The sequence below is a fragment of the Aquila chrysaetos genome, chromosome 18 (assembly GCF_900496995.4).
Source record: "Aquila chrysaetos chrysaetos chromosome 18, bAquChr1.4, whole genome shotgun sequence".
NCBI lineage: Eukaryota > Metazoa > Chordata > Aves > Accipitriformes > Accipitridae > Aquila > Aquila chrysaetos.
In genome coordinates, this window is record NC_044021.1 from 15,905,535 (window position 1) to 15,928,362 (window position 22,828).

At 39.2% G+C, this 22,828-nt stretch overlaps 1 protein-coding gene across 8 annotated transcripts in view; it reads right to left on the minus strand.

The window, feature by feature from the left end:
* LYRM4 (LYR motif containing 4) overlaps positions 1–22,828 on the minus strand; it is a 90,780-nt gene that overhangs the window by 20,982 nt on the left and 46,970 nt on the right. Inside the window, exon 3 of one of the 8 annotated variants that reach the window (XR_003927330.2) lies at positions 9,983–10,099. The exons of 6 other annotated variants lie outside the window; for them this stretch is intronic. The gene's annotated coding sequence lies outside the window, so the exon portion shown is untranslated. Of the gene's footprint in view, positions 1–9,982; positions 10,100–21,212; positions 21,446–22,828 lie in introns of all 8 variants that reach the window. One more of the 8 variants, XR_003927327.2, reaches the window with a different exon arrangement.

Genomic DNA, 22,828 nt, shown 5'->3' on the forward strand with positions numbered 1-22,828 from the left:
GGTCAGCACTCATAGAAAAGGAGGGAGCAAATGGTTTTTAAGTAAAAAGAACACATTTTAATCCATTCTTCCTTGAAAGTAAATGTATCTTTCAGGAGAGATAAAAAGCATGTCTTAGCTGTAAGTAAGTCCTTATGTAAAGAACTAAAGTAAATAACTAAATCCTAGCTAATATTTGACAGTTGCTGCCTTATGGAAACACTGAGGTCTGCAAGGACAGTGGCAGAATGATTAAATGGTAAAACAGTATGTCAGCTGTTGAAGAGATTAAAAACCAACAGCCTGTATAACAGCAACAACAAAAAAGATCAACAGGACAACAGCATGCGGTGGCATCAGCATTACCAGCAACGTGTGTGTAAAAGGGGCTTTAGCTCCTATTTCAGCATCTAAGCGAGCACCTCAATTCTCAAGTGTCCTGAGGTGTGGAAGGCAGCGAGACCTACTAAGGTTCAGCCCATTTAACAAATTATGTTTGCCTAAACATCAACTTGGGAACTTCCCCCCCCCCCCCCCCCCCCTTTTCTTTTTAAAGGGATTTTTGGCACCGCTGGTGTTAGCAGCCAGTTCTGAATGTTGGGTGCCGGAGCATGCCCCCTCCCCGCTGCTGGAGAGCAGCAGCCCCGGGGCACCGCTGCTGGGAGGGAGCCCACGCGGAGCAGCCCCACGCTGGCTGCTCCCCGATGCTGAGGGTTAGCAGATGGCACTGCGGGTGCCTTGACACGTCCATACCGCTTGTTATGAGTCATATACACAATGCAACACAGCCGGGACTCTAAAACGGTACCTCAGGCAGAGCGTACGCTGGCACATTTCCTTCCCACTTGCAAGAACCGAGACTCCAGATCTTGACTCCTTTGCTTCTCCAGAAAAATGCATCACAAACACAGTCACAGCCAACTAGTGGGGCAGGCTACAGAAGGTATTAAAACCCTCCTACAACTGCATATGTAAAAGAGATGATCTAGGCAAGTTTTCTTATGGCTGCCCACGTCCCTTCAGTTCCACCTATGTCAGAACAGCTGTTCTAAGTCCCAGTGCAAAAGGTAAACTGGGGGGACTTCCAGTATAAGCACAACCCCGAGCAGACCTACCCTAAAAGACATGTAATGAAGAGTTGTATGGACTGTCAGCATCAGTCAAGAGCTGATACACGCTGAGCCTCTCCCCGTTGTCAACAATGGGCAACTGTGAGAATGGCAGCCAGAGGGCAGCTAATTTGGGGAGTTTCTGGGTGATGGCTCCAGGCTAGATGAGGAACACAACTACAGTCACCCTGCCCGCTTCCTACAGATGGTGGCTAGTGCTGGGTTGCAAGCAAGCAGCGTTGTAGCAGCTCAAGCTTTCAACAAGCTGTTTCAAAGCCTTCCTTCAGATTGTTTTAGCTTTAGGTACGTTTTTGTTTTCCTTTCATTGACTTTATTGAGAAGATTAATGATAAAAAACAGATCTATTGGAACTTGCTTCTGTATGTGGATGGTACCTTCAAAGTTCATCTAGGACCTAGCAATAGAGTCCTTAAGGTGGCTAATAAAACTCCTAAATGCTCTATTTGAATGTATGCAGCATGCTGCTTGTACTGATCTTCAGCTATTTACCAGAAAAACCTTGACTTATGTTCCTTAATTAGTAGAATTTACTGAGAAATTAATACACAGGACAGGTAGATGCATGGACTTAATTAATAAGGCAGCAAATAATGCAAACAGAAATAAAATATTATCTACTTAAAAATAATTAGGTAAATAGATTCCTATAGAGAAAGCAGTTTTCAGGTCATAATCAGTGCAATTGTAACAACTGAAATGGACTGGGTACTGATTTCTACTTGTTACTACAGCTTCCAATTCTCACTTTTTTAGTGTTTTATATTAAACATTGTGTAGCATTTTCAGCACTCCAAACTTTTTTCTTAAATCAGTAATTTGGAAAAAATACGTTCAGTTCTGTTACAGCACATTTCATCGTAGGTAATTCAAAACATTTTGCCAAATGGATCAGTTAAATTTCACAAGTTTGCTGTGATGTAATGCAGTAACACCAACTTTTTTTAATCCCTACCTGGTTAAACTTTCTGGTAGAAAACTTGAGTATTTGCATGTAAACAAAAAATTATTTTTCAGCTGTCAGGTCCACTTGACATTGAGAAGAATGTTGTCAGCACTCACAAGCTACTTTTAGTTCCTGCTGATCGGATCCATGCTGCTGCCTCCGAGTCAGGATACACAGGATAAACTGATAAAATTTGAGAAATCAGAGGACCCAAGCAGTGCACAAATGAAGGTGAAATGTTACTATTTTGTCTAAAATATTCATTACCAATTATAACTTTCATCCTTACAGATTTTTCTGTTGATGTAAGTTCCTGATCCAAAGAGAGCAAGAGAACAACGCAAAGGCTGATAATTTCTAATATGGTTGATAATTTACAACTGAACAATTGAAGACAGTGTTCTGGTCAGGTCACTACTCCATTATCGTTGTCCTGCTACTGAACATTGTAAGAAGATGGGTATACTTAGGTGACCTTTTAAGAATGCCAGCAAGAAGCTTCCTAAACAGTATTTTCTTGCAGCTGCGGAGCAACTTAGAAATGTTTGTAGTACAACTATGACTGCAATAACATGAATAGAAAGGCCTTGCAAAAGCAAGCACCAAGTAAAAATGACTGGTGGTGTCTGCAGGAAGGAAACAGCTTAGACGTGGACTTTCCAGGCACACAGTCCTGTCAGATCTCCTCTTCTAACCATGAAAGAAGTTAAAACATGCAAAACAAAACTAACTTCTCCAGATTTGTCTCAAGACTTCAAGCGTGGCTGCTGAGTTACACACCTACACTGGCAGCTAAGACTTCCCAAATTTTGAAAACTTCCAGTTCCTGTAGAAGACGAGGCCGAGGATGAATAACGCCAGAGGCTGTGCATGTATGAGGAGATTACATACCTCACCAATTTCTCCAAACTGCAGCTATTAAAGGATGATATATTGTGGACAGGAAATGGGGAAATGACTGCACTTTTTATTAGAAATCCCTGGCTTCTCAAAGCATGCGTTGTTCCATATGGTATTATCCCAGGCAAGTAGGTAGGTATCTAATGACTAGATTTTCTTGCAAGCTCAAGTTCTTAGGCATGAGACTGATGGTTCAAAAACAGAACTTAGAGCCAAGTGGAAACACTGCCATTATTTGTCATAAATAAAAATATCCGTTTCTCTCAGTTATAATGTACTGATGAAACCTTCCAGTAGTCTCTCAGGTTGCAACAGACAAAAGAAAAGTGAATACACTTTTACACTTACTTTCCCCACAATCTTTGGTGTTCGAGTGTGTACCCTAACACATTGATCCATGTCAGGAATGTAACCAAGAGGCAGTAGAAGAAACCTCTGCTGCCTCGGCTAGTTCTTGCGGTGCCAACTCACTGCATGGCTCAAGCGGCTCAAATGGGTCCCCTGTCGTTAATCTTCCGGTATCATGAAAAATACGCTGGAGGACAAGAACATCTAACATGTTCTATGCTCCTGGTCTACAGATTCATTTTATGCTTTTGCTCCTATCCAGCATCAATCCAAATTACGATAAAGTGGACATACAGTTATTAATTCATAAAATTCAAAACTAACAACATGCAAACTTTTATTAAAGACACAGATGTGGAGATAAAAGAGAGAACACAATTAACCTGTCTCCACTGAGGTAGGTTATATCAAAGATCTCTCTCTCTCTTCCTCCTTCATCTCACCTTCTCCTTTCCTTACAAGATGGCAGACAGGTTTCCAGCCTTTGTCCATGTCCCTCCTTCCTGACAAAGTACTTTAGTTTTTACAACTGGTTCATGACTAGGAACACTTCACTCGCTCTAACTCTGTGCAATGAATGATATCCAATCTCTCTCTCTTCAGCAAAGCATAACTTAATATATTAACTTCTAACTTTTATATTGTGTGTCAAATGCATGACAAATGTTGGTGCCCTGAAATCTAGCAGCATTTTATTATGTAAAACTAAACAAAATTCACCCTGTAGAATACTAGTATTTCATGCCAAATACATTAAGAATAATGTCATATTGATGAATACACTAATCTTCTTAACCTTTGTAAAGGAAATGCAAGGGTTCTGACTCCGTTAGGTCCCCTCACCTTACTGACCTTCCTCGATAGCCAGGAGACTGTGGCTGCAGAAAGTACAAATATCTGTACAGGTTCTTCTCTGCCCACATAAACTAAGATGCAAAATAGAATCACCAATCTACTTCTCATATATGTTAATTAATTGAGTAACTTAAACCAGGTTACATTTAATAGGTGATTTTTTAACACACAGCTCAAATTCCCTAGGTTATTTTCCTGCTGTATTTTCTGAGTAAGCATAAAGTGGCCTTGAAATAAAAAAACCAACCAACACACAACAAAGCAATAAACCACAGAACCATGCAGCATATCTGATAAAAGAATTCTAATTCAGCATGGAAGGAAAAGCAAGGAACAATCAAACAACTTGATTTCATTTTAGAAAAATCAAATTCACAAGTTAGAACAGAACTTGGGCAGGTCTAAATCGACGTTTTCTGCAGCAGAAATATTGCCTAAGCTCTTTTAGAACTTGCTTGCATGCCAGAGCAAATATTTTCATTTCATTGAACTTGCTAGGCAACTCCCCAACATAAAGTGTATGGTAAAAACACTCTCCAGCAATATCAAGCCTGCAATATTTATTAAAAACATTTGCGATACATGAAAACAAACTCTAATTCTGCACATATTCAAACTATGAACTCCACTTTGTGTATTAAATAGCACAACAGAACCTCATCTAAAACAGGTTTTCATATCGGAGAAGAGGTGGCAGTGAGTGGGTGCTCTTCTATACATTATTGCTAAGATTTGACCTTCTGAGCCACCACTGACTAAAATTAGCATGCTTCATTTCGTGCTTGTTTGCATGCACACTGTACTATGTTCCACTGCTCTACAGTAGAACTAGCAGCAGGATTTAGAAGCATTATAAGATATTTTCTTGTGAGAAAATAAAGGGCATATTAGGACATAAGCTATGATTCAGTCTGTACTTTTCTCTCAGATATACCTAACATCGTGCAGGCCTAAATGACTACACCTTTCCATCTGCACCACCAAAAATTAGGATATATGTTTACCTACTGCTGTAGCCTCTAAATAATAGAAATGTTAGTGTGGAAGAGGATCTGTTGTTGTGATTTTATACAGGACAGCTTATATAATAATACTATTACGTTCCAGGTCCCACTAGTTTGGAATACCTAGTCAATTTAGAAAAATTTGTTCTTGCATAACAGTTATGATTCTTTAAGATCCATCAAGCTAACATCCTGTTCTTTTCTGAGTCTGTGGTTGACCCTGTTCTGCTGAGTAGAGGTAACAAGGAGCTTTTATATGACTGAACAAAGAATTATTATCATCCAGTTCACAACATGGTTGAATGTAATGTCCCATGGTATTTATTTAAGCAAGAAATACCTTACTGAAATGAACTAAATTCATAATGACTGCTGTTGCTTTTATTTGCTGATAGTGAATTTCACCCATTCTTGAGAGATACGTAAATGAAGTAGGAGGATTTCTACCATATACAAACCCAGAAGCAACATTTATTAGCATTAACAATGGAAGACAGCATAAAACATGCCTGCCTTTTGGAGGCCGATTTCTAGGATTTTTGGTACTGAGCCTTTGTATTGTATACAAAATTAATAGCAAAATGGCTATTACTGTCTTTGTGGTTAGAGCCTGGTTCTTACAAAGACAGAAAGCTTATTTATGTGGATTGTTATTTGCTGGGCTCTGAACCACATTCGCAGTTGAAACACATCTTGGCAAAAGTGCTGTGAATTTCATTCTTGTCCTTGAAAGGATCACACAAGAAATGTACATAGACCAGTTTTTGATCACTTGACATTTCTGACCAATAACTACAACAAGTAGGAAAGAAAGAAAGGACAAGATCCTAGTCACCATCGTCTTAATACTTCAAAAGAAGAAATTTTAAAGACAGAAAGATCAAGTACCTTACATTTTAAAAAATGATCCACTGGAGTTTGGGGTCATCTTATAGTTTGACAAGCTTTTCCATAAAACCCCAAAACACCTAACCAAGCAACCAATCCCCACCAGTTCCTGCTTTGTTTTTCACCTTCTTTTATAACGGCATCCAGCTATCAGATTGTAAATCCTGTACCACCACAAAAATAGCAATGCTCTTCATAGTGGTTTTTATTGCCCTTTGGACTGAAACTGTCCTGGAGGAAAAGGAAAAGGGAATTCACTATTGTACTTTCCTACTGGCCAATTTCTGTAAACTGTAAATAAAGCACATAAATAGCTTGTCCATTTTTGGGTTTCACAGCAGATATTAGAAACTGAGCAACAGCTGGGAATTGATCAGATGAGTATTGGAAAATGAGGACTAGGTGATACAGGTTGGATCAGATGTAGAATATGCAGAACAGACCTTCACATTAGACTATATTAACAGCCATAAGCTAGCAGAAGATATTTAGAAAGATGAAACTAGAACAATGGGAGTAGAAAAAAATGTACTGACATAATACCTGGACTTAAATAACTTGTGATAGAAGATTATGAAGTGACCTGCAGAAGGTCCCAAAGACAAGGAAGAAAAAATACTGTGGGAACTGTGATATTGTCTCCGGGCAACATGATGGTACTAATTGCTTCATCTTTAAGAAGCTGTATTCTGGGGTGAAGGGGGAAAGAAATAGTTTGGTTGGTTTTTGTTTAACCATTTCTATGCCACTTGAAATATTTTGCAAGGATCCACTGGAAAATTTCCCCTTAATTATGTGAATATTAACTTGTGAACTGTGAAGAGTTAGAAGAGTATGTATAGAAAAAAATGAAAAACACATAAATGCTACTGGAAGAATTATAGGGAATCACAGAAAATAGGATGCTATCAATTATCACTGACTCCTCATATTTTTGTTTACACATCTCTCCAGCTATGACAAAGACATTCAGTTCGCTACAATCTAAGCAGCTTCAGAAGGCTGGGCATTTGGTAGAGGCGTGGTAGCCAACGCACTCAGTCCTGCAAGACTCCGCAGCTAAAGAGAGCTGGTAGGTGCGCACACTGCATACTGGGGTGAACAGAGAAAGACAAGAGTCAGAGCTGGGAGGGAGTTCAGCTGCATCCCTGAACAAGCTTCACAAGCCCTGGGGGTTTATTGGCCCACCCAGCATCCCTGGTTTTGACAAAATGTGCTGCTGGTTGCGTGACATGAGTCATGCCTGAACTGCCTGAAAGTGCTATGGAGTTCAAAAAGACGGGCTCTCCACCCCTGCTCCTTCAAAAGTTTATTGCTTAGTCTAGAGTGTTTACAGTGGGAATTGGCTGCACAACCTGTTTTTCTCTTGTTTTGACTACCCAGAAAATGTGGACACTGCTAGTGAAATGAAATTATAAACCATTTATTTACAGGTGGACCAATGTACAAAACTTTCACTTGCGAATACTGAAAAGCAGATACTTAGCAGAGGGTAGTGGAAAGGAGGGTATTTCGCAAATTGACAAGTGAATCAATATAAAAACTACAAGTACCATTTTAAGCTCTTAACTTACAATGTAAATCCCTTATCCAGAACCGAATTAAAGTAAAAAGAGTTGCTGGACAATGATGTACAGAATCTGCTAGAATTTGACACTCCCAAAACAGCAACGTTGCAGTTACTGATTGCCAGTGCATACCTGTAAAGCATCAGCTTCAATAGTGCACAAAAGGCAGCAACTTAAACAAAACATTGAAGCATCTCCCATGGATCTGCTCTTTAAAAAGATTTAAAGCCACTGATTTGCAAATGCAACACAGTTGTTTTAACTATGGGAAAAAAAGCTAAGGCTTGTTTGAAGCTTGTACTAGTTAGCAAATAGGAATCTAATCCCCCAGGATGATTTGAATATACATATTTTTTGCAAAGGCAACATAACTGTAGTGAAAAATTGCTTCATACCACAGAATGAACCTATACATTTCTGAAAAATGAGTAACTGTAAAACAGTCTCGTTATAAGAAAGTGCATTCCTCCACAGTGATAGTGACACTTTCCAAAGAGCATGTGTAAGGCATCCAGGCCAAACTGGTGACGATGCTTTCCAAAACATCTAAAAATATTAAAAGTTTGCCACTTGCTGAGATAAATGACACTAAATGAAAGAAACAACAGATCTTTTCAGGTACGATCATGTTGAAATTCAGATGCTTATCTCTCAACACATTGCTTACTTAAAATTCCTAAGAATCAACATGCAAGGGTCCTTTGGAGCAATGTAAAAATTAAAAAATTGTGTTTCGGCTTCAGTCTGCCTTTACTACCAACAAATACTACTCTCAAACTCCTGAGACTACTCGAGGAAACTGCCTACTCACATTTGCATCCATTAGAAACAGACTGAAATTCACACCAAATACGAGTAAGCCTTTGACTGAAACTCAGCACGTATTTTACACAAGGCCTATACAGAGGCATTAACATACAGATCTTTCCAGGAGCTCTTATTTTTCTTTCTCCTAGCATGCTCTTTATAAAACAAGAAACACACAATGAATTCATCCAAACTGAGGAAAACCACAGCATTTCTGTCCTAGGAGGTACAAGGCACAGCATTAGCTCAGTTTATTTCTAGTTACCAAGGTCTCTTCACACAGCCGCTGGTGCAGAAACCTGCCAGATATAATATATAAATGGAGCTGCAGCTGCACGGCCAAGATTCCAGTACACTCATCATGTGCAAAAATAACAGCAGTACAGCTTAGCAGGAAAAGCACATGTGGAGACAACATTTTATAGGACAAATAAGAAGAGTTAACAGAGGTGGTTTAGCCCTACTAAACCTTGATTCAGGGATCTGTATATTCATTATTATAAAGGATGTACTTTTCAGGAAGAATCTTGTTCTACAGACTTAGTGGGGGAAAAGGTGGAAGTTAAATCCTGTTCTCGCTGAATCCATTAGCAAAATTCCCATGTGCTTTAGGTGGGATCAAACTTATGTTTATGGGATAATTTTTAAATTTGGTTGTATGACTTTTTTTATTAAATTTGAGATATAAAAGAATTTTAAAAAGAGATAATTCACACTATTCCTAAATTTTCTAGAAACAGAAGCTGCTTCAGCTCAAGATAAACTGTCTGCTTCAGCAAGCTCAAAAGTATCCATGTAACCAGAAAATAAATTTAATTGGAGAGACTGAATTCACATGGAAATTTTCAGATTTATAAGCTTACCTATTCACATCTGTTACATCTTTGCCACTGAAGAACGAGGAAATACACCTATAAACCAAATAGAAACCACCAAACTGTACCAATAAAAAGGGGTTTTAAGAGCAAGAGAGAGGCTTGTAAATGGTAGAAGAATCAATAAGACTGCAGTTCTTCATGGAGACTAAAGATCAGTAAATGACCCTGTATTATTCTAGTGATGCTTGTAAAGGATTTTGTTAGTATTCCAGAGAAGATGCGATTACTGGGCCCATCAGCGCTGTGCCAACTTTGTCACACACTGTGATAAAGCCATGCTTTTTAACTCTGCAGCCAAAAAAGTTGAAAGATTTTGCCTTGTTTCTTGCAGTAATGTAAGAAGCACTCAGTACCCATGATGAAACATTGGCTAATCATATGTCCTGTGCTCTAAAAACAGCCTTGATCAAAGCATTGTACAGCCGAGTCCTCCTAAGTTCTGCAGAAAGTTTCAAAGGCTCACTTCCTAAGAAATGTTGCATTTAAGCTGGTTGTGTGTTACAACATGTCATGGTAAGTAGGTCACATTTTGATCTTCTGATTTACCATATAAAAACTGTCATCATCTTTTACTGTCAGCAGGAAATCAACATGCCACTTTTGTGAAAACTCTGTAAGACTGATAAGACTGAATTTTGGCAATGGTGGACAGAAAACAACAGCCATGCTACTGCTTGCTTACTGTGCTGAGCTGGCAGAAGTAAAACAGAAGCCACTGAGAGAATCTGCATCTTCTTTACTCTCAATAAATCCATTTCATGGCTGCAGAGAAACACGTCTGCACTTGGCAAGGGCTTCACTTAAAAACAAAAATAGAAGTATCATTGTTTTAGTGGACATTACAGAAACATAACTTCCCAAGTGAATCTGACACATTAATAACACCTCTTTAACCACTGTCTAATGATTTTTGCAGACATGAAATGGATTATTTTACTAGTATTTTCAGCAGCCTGTGCTGCTTTTTCTTTCAGTTCAGGTTTGCCAAAACTGTAATGAAAGTCCTGTGCTTTATGCCATCACATGCTTCTTAGTATCAACACACCAATTAGACATATCACTGGTGTCACAGGTACTAACTGCTGAACTCTCACACTGGCAGAAGCACAATTCACTTGTGTATATAGCTAGAGCCTGCTAATTATTAAGCCATCCTCCTACTATACATTAAGGTTTCTCTCAGTAATAAAGGCAATTCAGAAGGAAGCTTGCTGAGAAGTTATAACATGACGATAGGACCCAGAACACCATCGCTAATTCCTTGTTCGACCACACACTCTTGTCACTGTGGACAAGTAAGTCTTGTGGAGTGCATCTACACTGAGGTTTTACTTTGTACGTGGAGCGCACTTGTAACGTAAATTTCTTCATCCTCCATGCTTTGCTCCACGTCGTGGCCCAGCATCTTGGAATGCATGGGCTGGATTCTGCTCTGACTAAACCACCTTGGAGATCTTCTCCAGAACCATGCCAAGTCTGCTCCAGCAGTAACTGAGCATTAAGGCATCGGGCTAGACAAGAGCTAGTCCACAGTAAAAACCAAAACCCAAAGCATATACAATGCAGACATCAGGTTCTTGACACGAAGTGTTTTACTTTACTGATACGTTTCTACAGATCTGCTCTATGCATTAATGCAGACATTGTCTCAATTTTTTCAGCTCCCCAGATAGACTGTACCTTTTGGGGATGGTGGTGTTTGAGCCCCCCACCTATTTGGTGGTCAAACTGTTTGTACCAACTTCAGCAGGTCCTTCTGTCACCACCTGTTATTCCTCAGTTATTATGATAAATACTTGCATGGGCATGCAGTGAGCAAGATGACTAACTTTCTAACAAACACTAAAAAAATAAACTGGTGATTGAATGACGCCTTTCATCTTCCATGATGACAAAACAAGTTACTTTTCAGCTGGATCAGCTTTGTTGATCTAGATCACTGGTTTGGCTTCATAAATTGAGACACTATCACAAAAAAGGTGAGGAGCTGCTTATTTTGACACTGAAAACATGTCAACCAAACCATGGCCTGCAGCACAGATATAAAAGTGCCACAAAACCTTCCAAAATGACAGAAAAGTTAATTTGTAATATTTACAATATTTAATCTATTCACAATAGAGACTACTCTAATTACTAGCACAAAAAGCAGGGGCACAGTATACAACCTGCAAGTTCAGAGTGAAAAGCAAGAGTTCAACCACTAATGCCTTCGGAAAGATTCACAAAACCTTGTAAAGGCTTCTCTTTAGACAGGTCCTTGTGGCTGAAAATTATTATTCTCTATTAATATGGAACCTGGTGTCCACTCTTGTTCTACTTAGTGATCTCATCAGTTGAGTAAAATGAATAGCATGTAAACTAAATACCGGAAAAATTAAAAAGCAAACATCTTTCTGCAGATAAGCAGTATTATCTGAGGTGGTGCACCCAGATTTATTTACATACATAATTAGAGAAATGCTGCTGCAAACTGACAAGTCAAAAGAAGGCTAACTCACAGGTAGCAGCAATGGGATTGACGAATTATTCACTGCAGTAGAAAATGATTACTTAGAAAGAAAATACTTAGGTATGTATGGAAAATAAAGTGATTTGTTCTTCCCTTTTATGCTATCCTTTAAGGAATGGCAGCTACAACCAGAATTAATACATACAGCTGAAGGGCAATTCTGTACAATCCAACAGTCACACACAAATGGTGTATTTCATTGCTTTGGTAGAGATGTATTTGTGAGCTGCAACAGTGCTGAGCAAGCCCGCAGTTTTCCTTGCAATTCCCAGGATGTGTACTTTTTTTTTTTCCCCTGCCTTAGGGCAATCAGTTTCACCACACAAGCTTTGTCACTGAGCACTTTTCCCAAAGTTAATTTACAAGCTGGTTTTCACACATCCGTTCCCAAGAAGTATTTCTACCACAACACATGGCCTGAACAATTTTAAGTACACATCAGAGAGGCTAAGAAGTTCTAACCTTTCAGCTGAGGTATAGCAACTGACTGCACCTGCGCTCCTAGTCTACCACAATGCAAAATGAAGTAAGCTTACTTAGGTACTAATAGTTTTTATTTGAACTGCAGCAGGCTAGGGATGTACCCGCAGCTGGTTACTGCACCTCAAGGTAGCAGCAACTTTCAGCAGCAACTTTGACCAAATCTAGCTCAGCTGCTCTCCGTTGTCTATACTGTCAAAGCTCTTCCCCAGCCCCACTTCTCATTCAGTACAGCAACAAAGTTTAAATATTTGTAGAGTGCCTTCTGTAACTAATTAAGCTAAAACTACCAAACTTGAAGAAAGGAACAATTTATAGTAAGTGAAATGAGGATGCGGGGGAAGGAAGACAACTGGGGAGGAAGGCGAGTGCAAAAACAGAGGAAGACAACTGGGTTCAAAAATTTTCTGTTATGGCAGGAAAATATACATCTCTATTAAGTGACATGGTCAAAATTTACAAGTTCATCAAATATCACTCAAGTAAATCAAGTTAAAGTTCTGTGCCTTCTAGAAGTTTTTCATGTGGAAAAGTTAGACCAAAGCAATAATTTTAGGTTCAGCAGACTAATCTACAGTAACATTCAGCTATTGGCTTGTACGGGCACATTAAAAAGAAATTTCACACAGTATTCCAATACCTATGCTAATATCATTGACAAAAAAGACATTTTGGCAGCATCTGGCACTAAATAAATTGAAGCTCCTGATACATATTTAATATGCAATGTTATCTCCTCTCAAGCTATGGCCCAGCTGAGAATGGTCAGCATGAGAGGAAAATCTGAGTGCTGCAGGAAAGGTTTCCAATGATTTAATACGTGGCATCACTTATTTCAAGTTAGTCCTGGCAGAATTATTACTCAGAAGCACTGGGGACCATTTGCCTGTTGTTATCTTTAAACCCTGAGAAGCAAAAGCCGTGAAGCTGTCCCCGCTTGCGCGGTCTGGTTGACGTTTCTCTGCAGCAGTGCAGTCACTGTGGGCTTCCCCTCCGCCGCCTGACTCTCTGCCACAAAGTGCTTGTAAGTGATTGATCCTCCGGTCTGGGGGCTGCCTAGATGCTTGCACCGGGAAACCAACCTCTGGTTTCTCCAAAGTGGAACTGCTTATACCAGCACTACTGCTGAAAGATGCTCTTTGTATACCTTTGATTAAGCTCCAGTTGCATCTTTCAGAAGATGAGGAATGTTATTCTACAGCTTTTAAAAATCAGTGGCTGCCATTTGATGCACGTTTTATCCTGTTACTGGCTATCACTGTCACTCGAAAAAAAGCAGTCATGCCACTTCCTGCATTTTCTCCTCCCCACTCTGCTCCTGCTGACGCCAACATCTGTACAGCTGTTTGGTGAAGTGACTGGGAAAGTGGCCAGGCTAACCACTCTGGTACCTGCCTGCAAATACCCAGCTTCCTAGCCAGCCTAATCCCCCTTCCCATGTACCACACCAACTACTTACACCCACACGAGGGACCAGGCAGGACTGTCGTTTCCAGAGGCAGTGCCAACTTAGAGCTTTTTTCAACTACAGACTGATGATTGCAGTCTCTCCCCATGAAATTCTTCTTTGGTTTGAAACACATATCCTGCATTTTCTTCCCTGAGCTGCTGAGTGACTTGGCTTAATCTTACACCACAGGCACGTCTCAGTTAGGCGGCTAATTGATCTCTCTGAAGTGTTCAAGATTCTGCTCGAGAGCCAAAAAAATTCTTCGGAATACCTCAATATCAAACGTACTACACAAGATCTCATTTTTAATTGTGTTCAAACTGCAAGAAATAAAAACAATGTGCCAAAGGTAACAGTTTTAAGCTATTGAGTAAGCAATTAAAGCAACAGACACACTACAAAATAAGTTACTTCTACTACAACAAAGATGCTTTTTAAGGAAAAGTGCAGCAGATCTATACAAAGTATAGCCAGCACGTTTTGCAAACATCAATAAAGAAAGCAAAATTTGTGCCCTTGGTGACAGCTGTCTGTTTGACAGCAGCAGGAGCCTTTTCATTTTCGAGTATACTGGGTACTACTTTACATCAAATATATTTATTAGAACAGCAACAGCTATCTTCTATGTCTGTCTTACCTGAGGAAAAGTATATAGAAGCACTACTGTATAACAACATTAGACCCTTGCTGTGCATTTTTGTAGGGGTTTCTTCAGATCGCTACAGGCCATTAACCTTTCACTTCAGGTAAGTAATGAACAATACAGTGACTTTTCCAACAAAGGAAATCAGCTGCGTTACCAATGACAACTTCACTTTTAAATATATGCACCAACCCCCTGTGCATGCACTTGTTATTTTATTTTTTTTTAAATCAATTCTGGTATAAAATAAGAAAGGTTCCCTTTGGCTTCATCTTGAGCTGATAATGAACAAACCCTCAGTGAAGCCTACTCCCAAGGAAGTCTTCCTTAATAGCACTGATTAAAAATAAAATGAAGTTTCTATTTAGGAAGCAACATGTATCGCTTCCTGCTTTCCTTCACCAGGTTATCTTGTAATTGGACGAGTGCTAATTGGACACTTCAGCCAAACAATTTAATTTAAAAAGGAAAGAAAAAAAAAAAAAAAAAGACTCCGATTTCCCTTGGTTTCTAACGGAGTTAGTGTCATTGACCAACACCACCAATATGCTGAACTGTGAAGTCAACACCAGACCTTAATTACACCAGGGGAAAGCACAGGAAAACCCTGGTGGGGTCTTTCTTTTTCATTTTACTTATGTACCAGATTAACATACATCTTCAAGCAGAAACACAAAAGTGTTTCTTAAAGAACCTGCTCTGATTTAACATGTCTTGTACCATGGTAGGATGGGCACAATAGGTCCAACTACCACAGGCTGAAAAGTATCTCTGTAACATTGGTGTGATTCTGTATCTGTACCAAATAATCAACTATAAAACAGGGTAAAATTTTTTGCCTGACATCAGGGCATATAATTTACAAAGGAGGTGGTAAAACTGACAGATTCAGGACAGCAAGATAGAAGAAATAGGGACATAATTAAAAAGTAGGTTATTTCTTAGGCAGACACTAATTGGGAAAGACTTGCATCTCTCTGGTTTTTGTTTATACGTAATGGTGGCCAAACCCACATAAATAATACCAGGGAGCTGAAAATCCTAAGCAGCTGGGGGACTGCAGTAACAACCAATACTTATTTTTCCTTTACCACCCTGCTTCATTCTACCTGTTAATTCATTCTTAACCCTTGTGTCCTTAAGTCTTCTCTTCCTTTCATCATTTCTCCTATTAACAAGGCTTCCTCCTCTCCAAAAGCAGCAGCTGTGAACTACTTCCCTTTAATGCTTCATTTCCAAAACGAACTTCCTCCATGAAGCCGGCACGCACCAGCTCATCTCAGCAGAACATGTAGGAACGCTGGAGAGGTGGCGGAGAACAAAGGAGAGCTAGGGGAGACTCTGCCTTGCATCTTATAAAGCTTCCTCTCCCTTTGTACTTTTTGTATGGCAAAACCACTAAAAAGGATGCACTGAAAAACTGCATCCTACTACTTCCTTCCTTTAATTCCATATATTGGCATTCATAATTAGATTTTGTTTATGAATTTTAAGATGGATTTTATTTCATGTGAATAGGATGATAGCCTTTAATTTTCTACAGAATACTTGTATTATTTTTGTGGCAGCAATATATAGTTGCATAATGCCTCAATGTATTTTATTAAACTTTATTCATACTTCCTTAATATTCTGCATGCAGAAACTAGAATCCAGCAAACTGCTGATGGGTTGCACTTCTAAATTCTGTATTGCCTCAAATACTAGCTCAGTAAAGACTAACAAAATCATAATTAGAAGACCCAAGAGATCAGAGAGACTGCTATTCTAATCTGTTATGGAAAGACAGATTCAGGAGAAATTTCTGGTTCTAGCAGTATAAAATTCACAAGCCCAGAAAGCCCTCTTTTCTTTTTTTCCCCTAGAATAAAATACATAATGCCAACATGTAAAAACAATGTTAAAAATGCATAACTAATGACACAAAAGATGACTTGACATTTATCTGCTGAATTAAACAGGGTTTACAGAGTATTCTGTATTTTTAGAACTTCTAACATATAAATACAATTTAGTTTCAATCACTTCTGTATAAACATGAAAGAAACAGTTCTGACAGAGAACCTCTGGATTCCACATTAATTATTGCTCTGAAAGACCATTTAATTACAGCAAGAATTAAATACATCAGAATATTTCCCCAAAATTGTTCTGCATTCTCCCCAGAATTTTCTGCCATGTTCTGTCTTTATATGAGACCCCTTGTACCCTACTAACATTCAGGAAAGCTCTGCCTGCAAAATAAGATACAAATACAGATTTCTGCTATTCAGACTGCCTTGTAACTATATACCCAGGCTAATTCCCCTCCCCAACTCCTTCAAAGTGGTTTTCAGGAGAAAATTATAGAAACATGATAATGTCCAAATATTTGGATAAGGAAGAGTTTGAAGATTCCTCCAATTTCCTTCTTCTGTATGTTCAATTCAGCATCTTACAACCCACCATGAAGATGCTGACTGGGCTACCCTCAGCTATAACAGTAGCTTGAACACATCCTAGTTTCCCCCAAAAGTTTAAACAGTGAGTGATCCCACAGACCTCTGGACACTGATGTAAACTTTTAACAACGAAGGACCAAAGGAGACCCAGCCACAAATGGCAGGCTTTCACAATATACTTTCAGGGGATTAAAGAAAAATAAATCCAACATAACAGGTATATTAGCTAGTCCTGTTGTTTACCTATGTATTTGGAAAAGAAAGTATCCTGCCCAGCCTTCTTTTGTTGTTTAGTTTAAAAAAAGCCAGAAGTCACCTACAAAAATATAGAAAGGGAATCGGAGGGAAAACTATAGACTTACACTTTTTAAAGTCATTTTGTAGTAACTGAATTACTTCACCATCACCAGCAAAGTCTAGCACCAAACTTACAGGTGGTACCTTTTTTTTATAATTCTAATTTTCAATCTAATTTTTTTGCTAGTGTCATGGTAACATCAACTAATACAATGTAATCTCATACTAAAGATAATGAAAAGTAAGTCAAGCTTTTATAAATCAATTGTTTTTTGCATGAACTTTGTTTTAGCAGTAAACAATCTCAAAAAAGAAGAAAAACTTCTTTATATCCTGGCATGTCTTTAACAAAAGGGATTGCTCTGCTTGGGAATTTAAAAAAAAAAAAAAAAAGTACAGATAGTTACTGACTACTGTCCCTATTAGTATGGGTAAATCCCATGAAATGAAATTGTATTGGTTTCTCGTTTTACGTAACAGTGATGTTAAAAGAATTTGTTGTCATGCAGAAAACAACTGCATCAGGTTGGGTTTTACATTACCCACATTGTCCAGTAACTATTAGATTGAGTCTTTCTCTTATGCTACTTCTCTGCCTAATGCCTTGGTCCTCAGAGATGCCTTTCCAGACTGAACCCATGAAGTAGTTATACAGCACTGATTGACAGAGTGCTGTTAAACAAGCAGTTTCATTTGTTCAGGGTGTTTTGGTTGGATTGCTCAGCTGTAATGATCCTCTTGACGTAATGCTATGGTTCTTAAAAACCACAATTCACTGCCACAGCAGCACTGCTATGCTAACGTGATGACCATTACTGTGAAGAATTCTCCATTAATTTACAATCAGAAACAATCACAGGTTTCACTGTAGGCTTCTTATAATGCCACACCAGATCTCTGACCTTGTTCCCGTCCAAGTTTGAAGTATATTTTGTTTCAGCCTACAGAAATCTTTTAGCTTTGGTTGCCAAGAGCCACATTACAGCTCCATTAAGAGGCGTTTTCTCAGATATCATTAAGGGTTAATACAACTCTATTGCAGAAGGTAAAGCTGACTTAAAACAGTACGTTTTATTCATTAGGCTATGATGCATTCAAATTTTTTTCATAATAACAAAAAGAATGGGGCAGACTGGGAGGCTTTATTGAAAACTGCTGTTTACTTCCAGGCACACTATAAAGCAGAATGCCACTGTTACTACATGTAGAAGATGCAGGAGATTCTCTAAGCAAAATTGAGATCTAAACACAGTAGATGTAGTCCTAACAATCTGTGAAGTGAAACATCAATGCTCTTGCAGTACTACAAAAACAAATGCACACACGCACACAAATAACCAACTGCAAAAGATACAAATATTTTTGTGGAGAAATTGACCCTACTTCTATAAAGGTCACTGGGGATATACATGGTGGTGGCAGCAGATAATGCAACAACAATACCTGTGGTGTAATAACTATAACTGGCTTGCACACCTATTAAAAACTTGGGTGATATTCAGCTAATAGCTCAGTGTTGCCCACGGTTTCAACGGATGCCAGATAACAGCAATGAACAAGAGATTGGTGAGGGAACACACAGCTCTCCCCATTCTTCAAAGCATCTGTCACCCAAAAGGTGATGCAACAGCCTGGGCATCATTAGGAATACCGACCTGTGTGGACATGACCCATGCGACAGTGATTCCACAGCAGATAATAAACAAAACAAATTTCTCTTATACACGCATCATCACAAGGTGAGCAAGCATTTGTAAGGATTCACTCTTTCAGAGTTATATATAACCTGTGCCATCTTCCCTATTCTACATCAAAGCTTACTGAAAAGGTGTGCAGAACTAGCTAACTTTCTTGTGTATTGGAACAAACAGTTATGCTTTCTGCATATATGAGGAACAATATTTTTCTTCTTTGCAGAAGTGCAAAAATAGACTCCAAGTGATCTTTCAGGGAATTGCCTAATACGAGGGAGGCACCCTTCAAACCCATTTTTAGAAAACAAAAGCACGGCTGTGATTACTTTCCTCACATGGTGAGAATGACATACACTCTTCTTCATTTTCCCCTCTACGTATTTTTTTTGGAATATGACTTTTCGTTCCCAGCTTAGCCTTTAACTAACTGCTTCCTAAGTGACAAATGGCATGCTATGGGGAGAGGAGCTTTACATTAGACGAAAATTCTCAGCCAACTTCACCCTTCCCTGCCTGGCTATATTTACAGCCACACCTTACATTACTGAGTCCTGAACAAGCACAAAGTGCCTGCAGAAATGCTGCTGACTCAGAATGCTTCACCTACAGTGAGATAGCCTGTTACACCCACTTCAACCAGGGGTAGGTTGCCATGCAAGACATGTAGCAGGGTAGCAGCAAAACTCTGTTATAATTCTTGTTAGGGCTTTGGGAATTAACTTTTTTTAAAAAAAATTTATTTAAAAGAACAAGACATTAAAAAGCCAAAAGCTCTTCCCTCCCTCACCCACAGGAAAAGACATTCAAATCATATGTAGTGTTATTACTCACTTGAATCAACCATAATGTTCCAATATGTCCTTCCCTATCTGAAATGTCATCTATACTACATACTTTATAACTGAGCATAACGAGTGAGAGGAATTTTTGTCCAGCACTAAGGAAAATGTGACCGAGATTAAAAAGTAAGGAATGAAATTCTGACACCCCTTCCTGAGCTGAGCACTGGCAAAATGCTGCAACTTCCAGGGACATTGCTATTCCATCTAAATACCAGATTGTAAAGGTATGAGTGACGATTGATGTTTCCTCACCAGCTTAAAAGATTCTGGAGTGAGGATGCAATGAGAGGTTTCTGTGATGGAGCAAGTAAAAGTGACATAAAATGCTTCAAGTCCCTCTGGCAAGAGAGAGAGACAACAGCCAGATGCCACACCCTCTGACGGGAGGCATGGGAGTATAACTAGTATTGAACGTAGAGTATGTTATTTTGTCCTTTCTTCCTCCCCATCATAAGCAGCCATGGTCTACTCTGCTACAGGTATCTAGAGCTACAGAGGATTCAGGAAATTAAATATTCTATATTTAATAGTCCGTATTTAATATTCTATATTCTATAACTATTTCTGCTGAATGGATTATCTCCCCTACACAGTATAAGGCAGCTGAACTCCTGCACAGCACAGATGCTAGATGCTTGCTGGAAACTTGGAACAGAACAATACTGAAGGATGAAGGGTTACCTTACCAGCTCTAATACCTGTTGCCATTAGAATTATCAGTATAGTATTTTATGTTTGACTCTCAGACAATATTAAAAGCCAGAAAATATTTGAGTGGATAACTGAAGTTCTAAATAAGCAAATGAGAAAGCAAAACCACGCAAGGAATTAAAAGCCAAAACAAAGCTGAAGATGTTAAGTCTGTACTGAGGATGTAAAGTTTTTACTCTTTCACCTTCTGAGTCTGGCGTAATGGAGTATTTTTAAAAATATAAAAATACCCAACAAGTGCATTTATATGGCTATTTATAAGGTTTAAAAACAAACCCAAACCCACCCTCATAACAAATCATATTGGGCACAGTATTCTATTAATTCCATTACAGTCATATTGTGAAACAAGTCATCTCTCAAAACGTTAGAAAACAACATTCACACATTATGTGAAATGTGTGATACTTGGCTCTTTGGATTAAGAGATGTAAAATTATTTCAGTTGCATCTACTTATAAATCATTTCTTTGTTTTTAAAAGCATGGATAAGTAATACACTTCATAGAGCTAACATTTATTTTCTTAGTTGAGAGAACTATCTGAATCAACTGGAAAGTTTAGCCCTTTGAAGGGATGACTAGTTTCACAACATGACTGAATCATATGCTACAGGTTCTCTAATGAACAGAGGAAAGAGGGTGGACTATGATTTTTTTTTGTGGACATCACATCTCTAAGAACTCCAAGGACTGATAAACAATCTCTTTCTTTTCAATAACTCGCCCTACGTGCATTTGCAGTGGGCGACCTGAGGAAGTAGCTTACGTGGAAGGGGGATCTTGGAGCTTCCAGGCAAACAGCATCTGTAAGACAAGTTTGCTAAATGTGGCATCACTCACAGACAGCTCTCTGATGCTGTAGAGGTTTGATGCTTGTGATCTCTGGACGAGGAACCAACACGTCCTGTGCATGCTTCGGATACTCCCAGGAAGCAGCCAGGTGATCTTGCCTGTTACAAGCAGCAGAGGAAAGACTCATGCTGGAGCCCAGGGAGGAAGGGGAGAAGTCACTGCAGGCCACAAGTCACGATGCCAGAAGAGGACAACATTTTGAGCACTGACAGAGAAGCGATCTGTGAAATGAAAAAAAACTGGGGCAAACTGCTGCAGCTCTAATAGGGCAGATGAACATGTTGTGCACTGATGGCACAAGGGGTTGCACTAATGGTAAGTCCAGCAGGACTGACCGACTGAACTGTGAATGCTCTAGCTCCATCTACACTGGGCATGACAGTTATTCAGCACCAGCTGGCAGGAGCAAAGGGGGAGAACAGTGCCAACAGATGGAAGAAAGGAACAAGATCCTGCAGTGTTTGTGGTCCTGCTCATCAAGCTGGAAGCCAGCTGGAAGAGTGACAAGATCTCTGGTCCTTGAATTTCCTTATTAGAACTGACTCAGCTTGGGTAAGATCTCAATTTGCCTCAAGGCTTATAAGCCTCATAAGGCAACTTGCAGGGCCATGAAGTCTCAAAGCAAGGCCAGGAAGAAAAAACCCATTCTTGGGATGCATCTCAGCACACCAAGACTCACTCCAACGTAGGAGGATGCAAGGTCACTTAAGAAAACACCAACCTTGTCATCTTGGTAATCAGCATGAACACGTCTGAGAATGAGCCTGCAGGAGGTACCTCTGGCAAGGGAATGGCGTTTCAGCAGACACCTAATGTCAGATACACAGCCGGAGTGAGGAGGAGAGAATTACTCCTCGACTACAAGAAACAGGTGAAAAGGAATAGAAACTGAAAGATCACAGGAGAAAAATGAAAGCAGAATGAAAACAGGAGTCCCCCTGCCCCCAAACCCTAGGTCCAGCCCACAGCACTTGAGAGGAACTCTGATGCCCATCACAGCAATTTTGCTTTGTATAAACTACATCTGTTTATTATTATAGTTACCAACAGGACATTGCTGGGGAATATTTCCCATGGGTGATTGCACTTTTAATAGTACATATAACAGAATATCTAGAATGCCAAGTTTTGTAATGACCACAACAAACATTTTATGTAAAAAAACAAAGAGTAAAAAATAGTCATCCAAAATGCCTGTAACTCTGCTAACACCGTCCTGCAAACATCCACACACCACAGGCAACATATCAGTGAGAAAGCTTCAAGCTTGGAATGAAACAACATTGATGGGAGAAAATAAATGGAAAAATATGTCCTCCTCCTTTTTTTTCCCCTTCACTGCTTTAGATGTACACATTGTCAGGCCTTTGAGCTTTGTTTAATTATTTTGTGCAAGGGACTGGAATCCTCTAAGTATTTACGTGTGCATGTCAGAGTGTGAACAAAGGGCGAAATGCAGTAGCTACACAAACAAGTTAATAGGACTTTTAAACTACTGAACTATTCCTCAGCTTCTACTGTTTCAATTTCTCATTCCTTAAAATTCAGTAAATCCAATACCAAACCATTAAGCAATTCTGTATCTGCTTCGATAAATAGCATTT